Here is a 17,963-nt window from a genome sequence, read left to right as displayed (position 1 = left end):
ATAGTTATCTGCTTTATGTACCCCTCCCTTTTTGAATAGGAGTGTCACATTAGCAGTTTTCCAACTTCTGTTACTTCTTCTGAATCCAATAGTTATTGCAAAATTTCAACCAAAACTATTTCCTTCCCACATCAATGGCTACCCCACCCCAACCTCTTTTTCCTCTTAGTTTCTCTGCACAGATCCAACAGACTGATCCTCGCCTATCCCCCTGAGTGACCTAACTGGATAGCCTCAGATGAGAGATACCAAGGTGTAGAGCTGGATGAAACACAGCAGGCCAAGCAGCATCAGAGGAGCAGGAAGGCTGATGTTTCGGGCCTAGACCCTTCTTTAGAAATGGGGGAGGGGAAGTGGGTTCTGAAATAAATAGGGAGAGAAAGGGAGGCAGATAGAACACAGATAGAGGAGAAGATAGGTGGAGAGGAAACAAACAGGTCAAAGAGGTGGGAATGGAGCCAGTAAAGGTGAGTATAGGTGGGGAGGTAGGGAGGAGATAGGTCAGTCCAGGGAGGATGAACAGGTCAAGGGAGCGGAATGAGGTTCGTAGCTAGGAAATGGGGGTGGGGCTTGAGGTGGGAGGAGGGGATAGGTAAGAGGAAGAACAGGTTAGGGAGGCGGGGACAAGCTGGGCTGGTTTTGGGATGCGTTAAGGGGAGGGGAGATTTTGAAGCTTGTGATGCCCACATTGATACCATTGGGCTGCAGGGTTCCCAAGCAGAATATGAGGCGTGGTTCCTGCAACCTCCGGGTGGTATCGTTGTGGCATGGCAGGAACCCAGGATGGACATGTCATCTGAGGAATGGGACGGGGAGTTGAAATGGTTCGCGACTGGGAGGTGCAGTTGTTTAGTGCGAACTGAGTGTAGGTGTTCTGCAAAGCGGCCCCCAAGCCTCCGCTTGGTTTCCCGGAGGAAGAGGAGGCCACAATGGGAACCGCTCCATCCCCGCCTCTTTGACCTGACTGTCTCCTCTCCATCTGTCTTCTCCTCTATCATGTAGCCTCCTCTACATCGGAGAAATCAAGCAGAGGCTTGGGGACTGCTTTGCAGAACACCTACGCTTGGATTGGTTTTGAAGGCTGCCCTTGACTCATTGTGTCAACAGTCCACGATTAATGAGTGCCTCCATGGATTTCAGTGAGGACTACTCCTCTATGACTTTGAGACATGCCTGTTTGCTCATTGTTGTGCAGTGTGTTTGCTGTATAATCTTCAGGCAAATGGAGCAGATGTGAGATTGATGTAGCATATTGCAGTATGGTAAGATGTGTGATTTCTTGACTGAGGAATAGCTGACCTGAAAGGCAAACTGACACCTCATATGATTGTGCTAATTGGAAAAACAAGGCAGGGCAATGTAGCGCAGGGGTTGTGCTGTGAGCATCTTGGTGAGTGAGTGAGCACTGAGAAAGCAAGTGAACAGCCCTGGTCCAATTCTTTAGCTGTGTGCTATCCATGCAACAAACCACCCTGTGCTGAAACCTTTCAATGCTGGTTGCTGGTGTACCCTGCGTTCAAGCCTATGCTTCTAGACCGCACTGCCAGAGTATTGGGGTGGTGCCATCATAGTCCTGAAAGCCTGGCAGATATCAATGCCCATGGAGGAAGGTTGTGTGTAACTGGTGCGATTGGATCATAGGTAAGATGGAGGTTGATTAGAACTTACAGTGAGCTGAATTGGCCAGATTGCGTTTGCTTGACATTCAGCTTGTTTGATAATTTTGGTAAGAGAGAAAGCTGAACATCTGAGGTGCTGTAAACAAAGCATTTAATAAGGAAATAACTGCCCTTAATCAGGAACTTGCTATTGCCTACTGTGGAACTTGCCATGCCACCTATAATAAACATAAAAATGGATTGCTACCGATGTTGATATCAGCCTTGCTGGACTTCTTACCCGATTTTTCCACACATCTTATTTGGGTCACTCAGATTCTGCCCATAGGATCTTTAACATCTACCTGAGCCTCCTGTATGGGCAGGAAGCATCTTTGTAACACCAACGTGTTTCAGTCAAACTTTCCTAGCAGATTCCTTATTTAATATTTTGAACACCCTTATTTTGCACTAAAAACTTTATTTCAAAAATGTCACTGTTTTCCTAACTCTTATCTAAAAGTGAAGCAACACAGCGTCTTTCTGGGTACCTGTTTAGTATGCAAAAGGTGAATTCCTTACTTCGGTCAAGATTTAATGGAGATAATTAAGCAAAGCTAAGTTGTTGATAGAAATGCTCAAGGAGAAAAAGAGAAGCCTCATCTAAGTGCACGAGCATCCCTTTGGTCCTGTTCTGTTCTGAAACCATAGCTTGTGTAAAAGTGTGACCTAGTTTGTGCCAATGATTATGCAGCTTGGTATTCAAATTTCCAAAGGTCGATATCACACGAGCTTGAATCAACAGATGCAGTACCAGACCAAACAGTATCAGGTCTCAAGATAGATTTTCTATTCTAACATACAATACAATTGCTTAGCAACAGAGATACGAACAAGTGAAGAAGGGATTCAGTCGTCCTTGTATCTTCACCGTACAATGTTAACTCAACATTAATGCAATTAATCTGCTCTTCCATGACAATTTTCTATGTCTTGTTGATGCTCTGTAACTACAAAGCCAAACGAATCATTCTATTAAGTGCTTCCCTCTCACTGAGGAGACATTCAATCAATCCACATCCAACAGTGTCCTCTGAAAACTCTGTTAACTTTTTGACAGCTGTGAAAAATTACAGGCCAGCAGCTTAGATAATCCTCAACATTTAAAAACAATGAGCAATATCATAGAGACTTACCGTACAGAAAAAGACCCTTCGATCTGACTTGCCCATGCTAACCAAAAATTCTAAATTAATCTACTCCCATTTGCCAGCATTTGGCCCATATCTCTCTAACCTCTTCCTATCCATATACCCATCCAGTTGCCTTTTAAATGTGGCAATTGTACCAGCCTCCACCACTTCCTGTGGCAGCTCATTCCACACATGCACCACCCTCTGTGTGAAAATGTTGCCCCTTATGTCCGTTTTAAATCTTTCCCCTCTCACCTTAAACCAAACCAATGCCCTCTAGTTTTGGACTCCCCTACCCTGGGGAAAAGATCATGCCTGTTCACTCTATTAATGCCCCTCACGATTTTATAGACCCCTATAAACTCACCCTCCAGTAAAGGAACACACATCATTCTTAAAAAATAGTCAAAGTTAATGAACTTTTTAAACAATTCCAGGATCCAAATTGGGATCCATCTAATCACCAGAAACTATTCAGTTCTCTCTTAAGCCATGCCCTACCTGTGTACAAAGTTGCAATGCAATTTGTTCCGGAGCCTTTGAGATATGAAGCCATGTTTTTAAAACAAATGTGCAAGTGTTGATTCCGGGATTCCCACCCAAAATTTCAACAGTAGTGAAGCTGCAACCCGGCCTAACCATTTCCATTGTGAATATCATACTATCCTGGCAATGGAGTCTGACCTGCTTCTTGAGGCCTTATAGTTTACACACTCTCGGAGGAATCATGAACTGTAACTAGGAGTCAGAAATTATTTGAAAGATAAGTTTACAAGGTTTTACAGTATAAACTCCACATAAATCCATGCCCACTCATCCAGTATGACTATGTTGAACCAATGAGCCATAAAGTAACAATGGCAACTCCTGAAATGCTGATGACTGGTGCAGAATCTCCTTTGAAAACAACAGCTGGTATAGTAATCCTATAAAATTGCAAGCAAAAGCAGTCATCATAGTATCAATAACAGATACTTTATGTCAATTCACATCTTTTAATTTCATTCAACTAAGCATGCGAACATTGAAGAAAACAGATCAATGAAAGCATAACTTAATATAACCCCAAAAAGATGTCATCAGCCAAAGCTAACATTTTCCATCAGATCCTGGCTGAGCTAAATCATAGCATGTCTTGCAGGCCAGTCAAGCTTTGATAATGAGATCGACAGGAAAAAATAAATGTCTGACCACCTGCCTCTGTTCGTACAGTTCCCACATGACCTCATTATGACTAGGTAACAAAGTGTGGAGCTGGATGAACACAGCAGGCCAAGCAGCATCTCAGGAGCACAAAAACTGACGTTTTGGGCCTAGACCCTTCATCTCTGATGTACTCCTGAGATGCTGGGCCTGCTGTGTTCATCCAGCTCCACACTTGTTATCTTGGATTCTCCAGCATCTGCAGTTCCCATTATCACCTCATTACGACTACTTGGTTGAGCTTCAAGACTTCAAGAATGGATTAGTTTGTCACTTGGCTGTATAGACATATCAAAGAGGAGTATTTGCTTTGATTAGTTGACATATTTGTGAGTTTATAATTTTAATATTGGACCTGTTTTTCAGTACCTGCACTTTATTTGTGTTTTTATCTCAATTTATGTATGCTGTCCTATTCTTGTTGATTCAATAGTGGGTCTAATCACACAGGCACTGTTTTGCCATAAGGAATTTAACATCTCAGCTTAATTCCATCCTCATTCAATTTCCACAGATAAGAAATTCCAGACTGAACACAGGATAGCAGAAACCCTGCATAGTTTTTCATTCCCTAACCTGGCTCGAAAGTGATTGATTAGAACTTATCAGTTAATTCAGCAGTGGAAAAACCTGTGGCTTCTTGTCATATATGGCTCTTATGTACATATAAACCTTATAATCCATCATGGCATTCATTTTATGATGAAAGCTCATGAATTATAGCTATTTAATTTTTAGAAAATTATGTTCTAAAGTGTACAGATACAGACATTGGTTTAATTTGTTTTTGAATTTATGTTAAGATTCAGAGAACCATAGGCAGTTTTAATTTCATTTCTGAGTTCTTCAAGGATGCTGAGTTGTCTGGAAATTAGTGCATATCATTTAACTGAGCTTTTTTAAAGAAACCCTTGAGGTGAACATTTTAGTGCATTTGAAAACAGAGTAAAAGAGAGAAAAAATGGACAGCTGCAGAACAACAAGGTGTTCTTTCGCACAGGGTGATAGGGTGAGAGGAATATTGTTTTAGAAAAATGAAACAATCCAGAAGGTTAATGTGTGGACAGGCTTCTTTCACATAGAAAACGAAAGAACTGCAAATGTTGTGAATCAGGAACAAAAACAGCTTGAAAAGCTCAGCAGGCTTAGCAGCATCTGTGAAGGAAAAAACAGAATTAACGCTTCAGGTCCAGTGACCCCTCTTTAGAACTCTGGACCCAAAACATTAACACTGTGTTTTTCCTCACAGATGCTGCCAGATCTGCTGAGCTTTAACACAACTTTGTTTTTGTTCTTTCGCATAGAAGCAGATCTCTCAAGGAATAAAAGGTCTGTAACATCAATAACACAGCTTAGCAGTCTCCAACACAGTTGGGGCAGAGAAGTCCTGAGTGTTCAGAAATTAGATCGAGAAAAGCTCTAGAAAAGAAGGTTTTAAGGCATCCTACAAGGCTGTTGAATGCAGGAGGTTAAGGAACATGTCAAGAAATAAGTGAGTTGTATGAGCAGTTTGCTTAAGGGTCTCACAAAAGGACATTAACTAGAGAAATAGCATCAAGTGAATACAGAAGTTTATCAAAAAAAAACTTAATCACCGCTGGGCCCAGTAAACAAGGAATTTTAAAGTGGAACAAAGCCACCTTTCATTGAGATTTGAATATTTGTAAGGTTGCATTTAAGACTAAAAGTGTTGAACTGTTACTTCTGATATTTGAAATTAGGCTGTTTCAAACTTCTCATATAGTATTTTTTCCCCTTTGTGTATAAATAACTTTGATGTTCTTTGATTTCAGGCAAAGAAACGAATCAGAAGAGTAAAACTTATAGTCTATCATGCCAGGTTTCACATTGAGATCTAACATGGCCAGTATTTCCATCAGCTGGGATCATAATATTGGCTCCTTTAACTAAAATAGTTAACTGAATTTTCTCAGTTCCTGCAAAAGTCAATGCCTGCTTCATTTTCAATGTAAACACAATGTATCCTTGTGTTTGGCTTGTTCACGTTGACTTATCCTAAAATGATTTGTCCAGAGGAAATTAGTTTAAATGCTCCCAGTCTCTCAATGAAAGATAGTGAAGATGATTATTCTATGATCCTGTAACTTCTACATACACTATTGTGCTGTTAGGTTTTGAGAAGTGGTTACTTGTTTGGGATCTTACTCTCACATGTTGATGTGCTTGGATGTTTTCATACACATATCCACACTTTTACACTATTATGCTATTACAGAAAAATGCTGTGTCATGATGGGATCACAAACAAGCACTCATAAAATCTTTTTGCGATCAAATATATGAAACAATTGGACGTGTCATGGTTGTTAATTGAAATTCATGCCTGAATCTCCCAGAAGGTCAAGGCTGCTGACTCAATTTTTTAATTATTCAGTGGGTCACGTTATTATTAAAAATAAACAATGAACAAAACATGACCCTCATTCCACTTTTAAAAATTTTGTGGTGCAATAGATAAATCTTATTTAATTAGAACATAGAACTGTGCAGCACAGAAATGGGCCCTTCGGCCCACAATGTTGTGCCGAATATGATGCTGAATGAAACTAATCCCTTCTGCCTGCCATTGGTCCATATCCCTGCCTTCATTCATGCGTTTATCTAAAAGTCCCTTAAATGCAGCTGTTGTATCTGCCCCATCATCAACCCTGACAGTGTGTTCCAGATTCCTACTACTCTCTGTGTAAAAAACTTGTCCCTCACATCTCCTTTGAACTTTCCCCTTGTAACTTTAAATGCATGCCCCATAGTATTAGACATTTCAACTCTGGAAAAAAGGATTCTGACCATCAATCCTATCTATGCATCTCATAATTTTAAAGACTTCTATCAAGCCTCTCCTCAGCCTGTGTCTCTCAAGAGAAAACAGCCTGAGTTTTTCCAGCTTCTCCTTATAGATCATACCCTCTAATCCAGGCAACATCCTGGTAATCCTTTTCTGCACTCTCTCCAAAGCCTCCACATTCTTCCCGTAATGCAATGACCAGAATCGAATGCAATGCTCTAAATGTGACCTAACTAAAGCCTTTTAAAGCTGTAACATGACATCCTGACTCTTGTACTCAATTCCCTGACCAATAAAGGCAAGCATACTATACGCTTTCTTTACCACCCTATCTATTTGTGTAGCTACTTTCAGGGAGCTGTGGATTTGAACAACAAGATCCTACTCTGCATCAATGCTGTTCAGACTCCTGCCATTAATTGTATACTTTTCCTTAGCATCTGATCTCCCAAAGTGTAGTACCTCACTCTTACCCAGATTAAACTCCACCCGTTTACATTTTCATCCAAGTCATTTGTATATATCACAATCACAGAGGATCCAGAATCTATCCCTGCAGAACACCACTAGCCATAGACGTCCAGCCTGAAAAACACACTTCCACCAATACCCTCTGTCTTCTATGGGCAAGCCAATTCTGAATCCACATGACCAAGTCACCATAGGTCTCATGCAGCTTAATCTTCTGGATGTGCCTACCATGAGGGACCTTGTCAAAAGTCTGACTAAAATGCATGTATGCAACATCCACTGCTCTACCCTCATCAATCATGTTTGTCACCTCCTCGAAACGTTAAGTGAGTAAGGCATGACCTGCCCGCCCAAAGTTATCCTTACTGTCCATAATTAGGCTATGCTTTTCCAAATGTGCAAGAATCCTTTCTAATAGCTTCCCAACTACTGATGTGAGACTCACTGGTTTGTAGTTTCCTTGATTAATCCCATTTTCCTTCTTGAATAGAGGAACAACATTAGCAACTTGCCAGTCCTCCAGGGACCTCTCCAGTGACTAGTGAGGATATAAAGATCTTGGTCAAGGCCCCAGCAATCTCCTCTCTTGCCTGTCTGTTACCAAAATGCTCTTCCACTGACAAGTCAGTCACCCCACCAGGCTTAACAGCTGATACAAAGTCCAGTGAGGCCCCTCCTTCAGTTGGACTATCCAGATACTCTTTCAAGAAACCCATTTGGATACACCTAGCAATCCTGCTCATCAAAGCCTCTAATGGAGTCACAGTCAACACCAGACAAGTTAAAGTCACCCACTATCACAACTCTGTTCTTATTGCATCTTTCCATAATCTGCCTATGAGTTTGGTCTTCAATCTCTCGGTGACTGTTTGCGGGGGGAGGGGGGGGGGTGGAATCAGAGTGATTGCACCGATCTCAGTTTTGAGCTCTAACCCTATTGCCTCAGTGGATGAGCTCTCCAGTGTGTTCTCTCTGACCATAGATTCTCCCTGATTAGTAATGCAACTCCTCCATCTCTTTTACCTTCCTCTCTATCTCATCTATAACAATGAAACTCTGGAACCTTGGGCAGCCAGTCCAGTTCTTCTCTCAACCAAGTCTCTGTAATGGCTACAAAATCATAGTCTTATCCATTGATCCAGGCTTTAAAGTCATCTGCCTTATTTTAAATACTCCTTGTGTTGAAATAAACATATTTCAGCCCATTAGTGTTCAAATACATGTCTCTGCCTGTCCTTTCTTTCTGATTTACTGGCCCTAACATCTGCCTTCCTCTCAATACCTCCACTTGCTGACCTGCTTTTCTGCTTCCCAAGCCTCTGCCATTCTGGCTTATAATCTCCCGAGTGCACTAATGAACCTCCCTGCGAGGATATTGATTCCCCTCCAGTTTAGGTACAACCTGTCCCTCTTGTACGGGTTACCCCTACCCCAGAAGAGATCCCAATGATCCACAAACTTGAAACCCTGCCCCCTGCATCAGCCCCATCGCCACGCATTCATCTCTCCTATCATTCTATTTCTTGCCTCACTAGCACGTGGCACTGGTAGTAATCAGAGATTACAATCCTTGAGGTCCTGCTTTTCAGTCACTTTCCAACTCCCTGCACTCACTCTACAGGACCTCATCCCTCTTTAAATCTATGCCATTGGTATCAACGTGCACCACAACCTCTGGCTGCTGACCCTCTTAAGAATTTCATACAACTGCTCATTCCTGTCAATTAATTCAAATATTTCAGAGAATATTATGAACATCAAGATTGATAACTATATTAAATTCACTGATGGGCACCTAGCATTATTTGTTATTTCATTGTGGAATGTAGAAGATATTAACGAGTTTTGAGAAGATTTGTAGCTCAGGTTGAGTTTCTGGATGTGAGTTTGCTCGCTGAGAAGATATTAATGTTAATATCCTATTTACAGCAACTGAATCTACTGTATCTTCAAGCAGTTGTTAAAAAGAATGAAGAGTATGTTCATTCATGAGGGGTGGACATTTGTGGCATGGTCAGTCTTTATTGCACACTTTTAAATCCCTCTGAGAATACTGCAGCGCTATCGTGAGCCCCAATGGAAGTTCTAGGTCTAAAGTCTTATGCCTTTCCAACTATATTGAAGTGTCAATCAATATGGATTTCCCACTGTGTAGCTCACAGTAAGAAGATATGATAACCTTTATTCTTTTGACTGGAGAATTATACCATGTAAAACACAATATGTTGATCGCTGCTAATGTAGACTCGTGTTTAAACTGGCTTGTCTGTTTCACACCACTGAAATCAGTTACAGGGTCATTGCTTCAGTTAAAGGATGTATGCATGGTGTTAAATGCTTATAAATTTCTAGATCCAGGTTAGAAGTAGGATAGAATGGCAGATTTTATTTTCCATTTATGGTACATACACTTTTGACACTAAAAATCTAATGGTACTCTCAAAGCTCTAATTTACACTACTAAGTATTTCAGAGAACAGTGAACTTCTGAATGAATAAGGCACAATTTCTTGTAAAATCCTCATCCTTGTATTCAAATGCCTCCCTCTCTATCTCTATGTCTCTTCCAGTCATTCAACTTTCCAAGAAATCTCTTCTCTAATTTTGGCATCTTCAGGATCTTTGACTTTCTTTGGCACACCATTGCTGGCCACAACAAAGCGCTAGGCTCTGGAATTCCTTCCCTAAATCTTGTAAGCATCCTAACTCTTTTTGATAGCGTCCTTAAAACATATCTATTTTGACTGGGTTTTTGTCACCTATCCTAATCACCTCTCAGTGGTAAATTGGTTTAAAAGCTGCTCCTATGAAGTAAACACTTTGTAAATACAGGTTTCTGCTGTTGTAGGCTGCACCATACTCTCTAAGGCAATTTCAAAAGTGAAAGTGATAGCTGTTATTTAAATACTGAGAGCTGTAGTTCAGTAGGGTACCAAGTCTGGGCTGTTCACTCTTCATTTCTGCCCAAAGCTTCCTAGCGCAAGTGCAGATCTTGAGCCAAATGCCAATGAAGGCACAGAATGATTCGCTGCAAAGATATATTTCCTGATAGTATTATAAATCATTTCTTGCTTCATACTTTACTCATATTATTGTCCATGTTTTCATCTCTTTCAAGCAAGCAAATGGTAATTAAAGATAAGATCAATTAAAAGTAGCACAAAAGGATGTATTTATATTGTTGTTGACAATATTAATATTGTCTGTCTTAATCTGTACACAGAATGAAGCTGGAAATTAAATTCAATGATTCTGAAATACCCAATAGAAACCAAACTTGTGGGCAGACCAAGGCTTCAAGCTGCAAACTGTTGCATTCCCAGTGGGGAGTGTGGCATTATGAAATGTACTGTCCATGTGGTAATTTGTAAAGGTATTGATAGGACTTCCAATATGATCATGAATAATGAATCAAGTACAATATATTTAACACAGCATACAAAGAACAAAGAACAAAGAAAATTACAGCACAGGAACAGGCCCTTCGACCCTCCAAGCCTGCACTGATCCAGATCTTCGAACTAAACCTGTCGCCTATTTTTCAAGGATCTTTATCCTTCTGCTCCCTGCTCATTCATGTATCTGTCTAGATACATCTTGAATAACGCTATCGTGCCCATCTGTACCACCTCCGCTGGCAACACGTTCCAGGCACCGACCACCCTTTACGTAAAGAACTTTCCACGCATATCTTAGTTTAACTTTTCCCTCTCACCTTGAAACCATGACCCCGAGTAATTGAGTCCCCCAGTCTGGGGAAAAAGCTTCTTGCTATCCACACTGTCTATACCTCTCATGATTTTGTAGACGTCAATCAGGTCTCCCTTCAACTTCTGTCTTTCTAATGTAAATAATCCTAATCTACTCAACCTCTCTTCATAGCTAGCACCCTCCATACCAGGCAACATCCTGGTGAACCTCCTCTGCACCCTCTCCAAAGCATCCACATCCTTTTGGTAACATGGTGACCAGAACTGTACACAGTACTCCAAATGTGGTCAAACCAAAGTCCTATACAACTGCAACATGACCTGCCAACTCTTGTACTCAATACCCCTCCCAATGAAGGAAAGCATGCCATATGCCTTCTTGACCACCCTATTGACCTGCGTTGTCACCTTCAGGGAACAATGGACCTGAACACCCAGATCTCTCGGTTCATCAATTTTCCCTAGGACTTTTCCATTTACTGTATAGTTCACCCTTGAATTTGATCTACCAAAATGCATCACCTCGCATTTGCCCGGATTGAACTCCATCTGCCATTTATCTGCCCAACTCTCCAGTCTATCTGTATTCTGCTGTAATTTCTGACAGTCCCCTTCACAATCAGCTACTCCACCAATCTTAGTGTCATCAGCAAACTTGCTGATCAGACCACCTACACCTTCCTCCAAATCATTTACATATATCACAAACAACAGTGGTCCCAGCACAGATCCCTGTGGAACACCACTGGTTACAGGTCTCCAATTTGAGAAACTCCCTTATACTACTACCCTCTGTCTCCTGTTGCCCAGCCAGTTTTTTATCCATCTAACTAGCACACCCTGGACCCCATGTGACTTCACTTTCTCCATCAGCCTGCCATGGGGAACCTTATCTAACACCTTACTGAAGTCCATGTATATGACATCTACAGCCTTTTCCTCATCACTCAACTTTGTCACGTCCTCAAAGAATTCAATTAAGTTGGTAAGACATGACCTTCCCTGTACAAAACCATGTTGCCTATCACTGATAAGCCCATTTTCTTCCAAATGGGAATAGTTCCTATCCCTCAGTATCTTCTCCAGTAGCTTCCCTACCACTAACATCAGGCTCACCGGTCGATAATTACCTGGATTATCCTTGCTGTCCTTTTTGAACAAGGGGACAACATTAACAAGTCTCCAGTCCTCTGGGACCTCACCCGTGTCGAAGGATGCTGCAAAGATATCTGTTAGGGCCCCGGCTATTTCCTCTCTCGCTTCCCTCAGCAACCTGGGATCGATCCCATTCGGACCTGGGGACTTGTCCATCTTAATGTCTTTTCAGATACCTAACACTTCCTCCTTCCTTATGTCAACTTGACCTAGACTAAGCAAACATCTGTCCCTAACCTCAACATCCAAATATGGATTTACCCTCAAACAGCTGCTCCCAATTCATATTCCCCAGCTCCTGCTGAATTTTGCCGTAGTTGGCATTCCCCCAATTTAACACTCTTCCTTGAGGACCACTCTCATCTTTGTCCATGAGTATTTTAAAACTTACAGAAATGTGATTGCTATTCCCAAAGTAAGCCCGTACTGAAACTTCAACCACCTGGCCGGGCTCATTCCCCAACCAGGTCCAAAATGGCCTTTCCCGTGTTAGACTATTTACATACTGCCCTAGAAAACCCTTCTGGATGCTCCTTACAAATTCTGCTCCATCTAAACCCCTAACACCAAGTGAATCCCAGTCAATATTGGGAAAATTAAAGTCTCCCATCACCACCACCCTGTTGCTCCTACATCTTTCCATAATCTGGCTACAGTTTCAGCCCCTCTGTTTCTCGCATTCTGTTTCTCGCATTCTGTTTCAACCCCACTGTTTCTTCTACGCTGTTTCAGCTCCTCTGTTTCTCGCACTCTGTTTCAACCCCTCTGTGTCTCGCGCTCTGTGTCTCGCGCTCTGTTTCAGCCCCTCTGTTTCTCGTGCTCTGTTTCTCACTCACTGTTTCAGCCCCTCTGTTTCTCGCACACAATTTTAGCCCCTCTGTTTCTCGCACACAATTTTAGCCCCGCTGTCTCTCGCACACAATTTTAGCCCCACTGTTTCTCACACTCTGTTTCTCTAAAGCTGTACCTCGCAATCTGTTTCTTGCACATTGTTTCTCACACTCAGTGACACAATATCCAACATTTTTTTTAGAGAATATCAGTATTCCCTTAATGAGATTTCCTTTTAATTTCCTTGAAAAGAAGAAAAGATCAAACACTTCAAAGTAAATACACTGCAGTGTAATAGAACTCCCATCCCCACAATTGCTTGTAATAAAATGTATGTTACTGACACTGCTTATCTCAAGTAATAACTAAATAATTTTCCAGAATCTAATTATTTGGTGGCTCATTTTAGTTATTAATGTTCACACAGTCTCTGCTGCTCTTATCATTTCTGTCATTTGTAAACCTTTCTGTTCAATGTAGCCTTGTTTAAATAAATCTTGTTGATATGAGAGTGAGTTGCAGACGTCTTTAATGTATTTGTTATTTAGCAATCAGCAACATGATTGACTTGTAACTGCTTTCTGAAATGGTCAAGCAAGTCACTTAGTTATGGGCAAAAATAGACAGTGGGCATATGCCTATCTTTGAGGCAGCAGATCCAGATTCAAGTCCCCCCTGCTCCAGAGGTATGTCATAGCAATGCCTGAACAGATTGACCAAAGTATTGAGGGTGGTAGGATATAGGCAATGATTCTGACTTTTCTGACAGTGTTATTTAGTTAGCTTTTAACTAAGCTGATCAAGAATGTTGTGACATAGGGACACTGGCCATCTCTCTATTGGTATCAAGACCTTCCGATGTGGGCAATATCCCAGTGGCAGTGGGAATCAATACTTGAGATAATTTCTGTGCCTCAAATGGTTGACTGGTGAATGGCTGCACGATGAAATTTGTGCTGCTGGTAATGTGCCATGACGATGGCACAACGGCAGTCTCCCAACCTATGTCTTCCCAAACCACTGGACCAGCCTTTCCACCTTGCAACCAGGTGCCATAGGGCTGACAACATTGACATTGCTATACCTCCTCTCATGTGCCATAATGCCCAGAACAATAACATACATGTAAAGGTACGCTTGAAAAATAAATCTAACTGTAAGAGATAGTTTCAGGATTAGAGCTCCTGTTTCTTCTTCCCTTCCAATAACCTACTGTTAAAAATAATTTGCTAATAACCAAATCCTATTATGTGATCCCATGCACAGTTACGTCAGAAAGACAACTACTCTCTATATTGAATTAATCACCATGGTGAGTTCCAACTTACTGTGCCTGTTTGAAGGCCTGCAAGGCAGCTCTTAAAGTAATGTTTCTTATTATTGGGCATAAGGGCATAAAGAGGATCTTTTCAAAATGCTTAATTATTAAACATTTAGAATTGAAGCATAAAAAGTGATTCTGTATAGTTTTATTCAAAATCATTTTTCAGTCACTTAAAATTAGACCATTCACAGAAGATGGAAATTTGATTAAAACTCATTCTTTTTTATGATCAGCCCTTGAGGAACATTTTCACATTTACATAATGGCACTGAGGAATGTTTTCTAATCAAAAAGGAGAAAATACCGTGCTCACATATGATGGTATATTGAAGACATTTGACCCATAATTTTTGTGTTTGACATCGGGCTGAATTCTCCCCGCCATGGGGTAACATCAATGATAGCAAGGCAAGTGTGAAAATATGAGTGGCAACTTTCTACACAGTGCATTTATACCGCATTAACATCTAAACTTGTCTTAATTATACATCACATCCAATTCTCTTTTGCTTTCCCAAGAAACCAGATGATGCAAATTCTCTATCCCAGTAAGGATTTCATGGCTGTAATATGGTGGACTTCAGGCTTCAAATGATGTGATTGAGGCTTTCATGGTTTAGAAGTTCTGAGGAATTAATCGTATAATTCATTTAGTATCCATTCAATTGTATCTTTCCCAAAACCTCTTGCCTGGGAAATAAAACAATGGGCAGAATTTTCCCAGTCTTTGAGTAGCATGGGCAATAGAAAGAAAAGTGGGCAAGTACACCAAAAATGAAAAAAAATCTGATCCTTGATCTCATGAAAAGAGTCCAATTTTCTCCTTAAGGCTAAAACGGGAAATTCTGAATCTTGCTAATGTAGTGAGGACCTTATTGCATGTACTTGTATCTAATCAGCTAATCTCACCTCATTTATGAGCAGTTCACTTTTCTCCCAGGCACCAATTCCTCACTGGCAAGTCAGAGCGGATGTATCTCGCCTCCATCTCAAGGTCCATTCATCAATGTCTTATTGTTGCAGGCTCCACGGGCAGCAACTACCTTCACCTTTCATCTATGGAAGCTGGCACCAGTGAAACACCAGCCTCACCACATCATCATGGCTGATCTTGGACAGACTCGTAAGACACTTCAGCACTTGACCCGCTACATTTTGGAGCTGACCAACACCTTACAGTGTAAAGCTCCTACAGGGAGATCTGTGCAGAGACACACTCATGCCACACACATCCGCACATAGTGTAATTGATGCTCTTAGCCCCTACTTTCTTAACACTTACTCACTTTGCACTTAGAAGTATTCTCATAACTTCTCTGGTTTGCTTTGTCTTTTAGCAGCTTGCCACTTCAATGAGAACTTACAAGTTCACAGTATCTATGACTTAATTTATTTGTTAGTGTTACAGAGAAGCCGCAGTTTGTCATGGCTACTAGCACTGAACAGTCAAGTGGATGATCATATTGTAGAGCAGAGTGCTACTCCAATGATCCCTGGAATGATAGGCCTAACGTACGATGACCGGCTGAGGATCATGGGATTGTATTCATTAGAGTTTAGAAGGTTGAGGGGAGATCTAATAGAAACATACAAGATAATGCATGGCTTAGAAAGGGTGGACACTGGGAGGTTGTGTTCGTTAGGCGGGGAGATTGGGACCCATGGGCACAGCCTTAGAATTAGAGGGGGTAAATTTAGAACGGGAATGAGGAGACATTTCTTCAGCCAGAGAGTGGTAGGCCTGTGGAATTCATTGCCACAGAGTGCAATGTGTAGTCTCTTACTTTGAGATTATGCCTTCTGGTCCTAAACTCTCTCACAATAAGGAAAACAATTTTTCCATATCCACCCTGACAAATGCCCTAAGAACCTTTGATGTTTTAATAAGCTTAATCAGGCCCAATCTACTCAATCTGTCCTGATAAGAAGGCCTCTCCATAGTCAATGTCAGCCGAGTGAACCTTCTCTGATCTAACTCCATTGACATTATATCTTAGATAAAGGGCTCAAAACTGCTCACAATATTCCAGGTGTGGTCTGACTAGGGGTCTAGCATACTTTCAGCAAAACCTCCCCACTTTTATGCTCTATTCCATTTGATATAAAGACCAACATGCATTTGCCTTCCTCATTACCCGCTGAACTTGGATGTTAGCATTTTTGTGATTTAAAGACAAGGCCTCCCAATTCAATTGGCGTACCCGGATGGCCTTGATAAGAAATGACTTTAAATTGGCCCAAAGTCGAACCTACCAACCTTGTATTTTCAGAAATCCGGTCTGAGACTGAATTAAGAAGGCAGCAGCCACATGTGACAGCCAGAGATTCAATTGGGTCGCCGAGGACAGAGGCAATAAATTATCAGATTTAATTGGAACATTTACGTTTTCGGTATTATTAAAATTGACTTTGGACTTAGCTTTGAAAATCATGGCAGACAATCAATCCGAATGGGAGAGCTTGGTTAAGCGATATTTTAATATGAAGTTACTGAAATGGATAGAGCATCAGGAAGCTTGTGATGTTACAAGCCCTGGGACACCGGATCATATGTTAGAGTCAGTCAGGAAATCCATGGGAAAAATGCACACAAACAGGACAGACTGATGAGATATTGTTGTCTTTTCGCACAAACTTGGTACATGATACATGGGATGAAGCAGAAAAATGCTGAGATAAGTGAGTTAAATTCAGAAAATATGGAATTGCGTCAGAAATGGCAGAACTTGATGCCCTAGAAAATGTCAGTCAGGAAAGGGGTGTTTTCAAATTAGAAAACACTGAGAAAGGTTAAATCCCTAGAGACTGCCAATCAAAAGAAGATAGTTTACCTCAGAGATAATGGGAACTGCAGATGCTGGAGAATCCAAGATAACAGAACACAGCAGGCCAAGCATCATCTCAGGAGCACAAACGATGACGTTTCAGGCCTAGCGAGCTCTCTGATGAAGGGTCTAGGCCCGAAACATCAGCTTTTGTGCTCCTGAGATGCTGCTTGGCCAGCTGTGTTCATCCAGCTTCACACTTTGTTATCTAAGATAGTTTACCTCTCAAGTTATCAAAGTCAATTTGAGACAGTGAATGGAAATACTGAGAATGCTCAGAGACAAGTTTGAGAGTCTGAAATTAAGACTCAGGAACTGGAATGTAAATGTGAAGATCTCCAGACAGCACTTAAAGTGCAACATCATGCACAGCTTGAGAAATTAGAGCAGAAGCCTGATCTTTCTAAATTCCAGTGAGAGATTGAAGCCTAAAGTCACAGCTTTCCAGCCAGAGGGGGCTTCTCTATGCTTTGGGATCCAGACAAATCTTAGGGGACAAAAAGAGAGATCTTGACTGGGGACTGGTTGCGGGTGAAACTGTATAGTATTTAATCAGGGCAAGAGATATGATTATGATCTGATCCAGGCACCCCTCCGCTATATTGGCCGAATCACAGGAATCACAGGAATCACTGCCCCTATCCACTGCACTCAATCAGTTTACACTTCAATTCCCAGAGACATCTCATCTTTTGGAGCAGGAGGTTGAGAAGGAGTAAATCAAATGTAGGTCCCTTAAAATCTGTAATGGGGAATTTATAGTGGTGAACAAAGTGATGGCTGACCAATTAAATACACATTTTGACTTTGTCTTCACAAAGGAGGATGCAAATTACATTTCAAAAAT

General features: G+C 41.3%; 1 long non-coding RNA gene across 2 annotated transcripts in view; it reads left to right on the top strand.

Moving 5' to 3' along the window:
• LOC132209535 (uncharacterized) overlaps positions 1-17,196 on the top strand; it is a 39,320-nt gene extending 22,124 nt beyond the window's left edge. The window contains exon 3 of one of the 2 annotated variants that reach the window (XR_009445667.1): positions 15,315-17,196. This is a non-coding gene — a long non-coding RNA (uncharacterized LOC132209535). Of the gene's footprint in view, positions 1-10,494; positions 11,126-15,314 lie in introns of those variants that run through there. The other variant, XR_009445666.1, reaches the window with a different exon arrangement.
• Positions 17,197-17,963: the final 767 nt, after the last annotated feature.

The sequence above is a fragment of the Stegostoma tigrinum genome, chromosome 4, assembly GCF_030684315.1.
Source record: "Stegostoma tigrinum isolate sSteTig4 chromosome 4, sSteTig4.hap1, whole genome shotgun sequence".
NCBI lineage: Eukaryota > Metazoa > Chordata > Chondrichthyes > Orectolobiformes > Stegostomatidae > Stegostoma > Stegostoma tigrinum.
The sequence above is the reverse complement of the archived record's forward strand: the minus strand, read 5'-3'. Positions and strand labels throughout refer to the sequence as shown.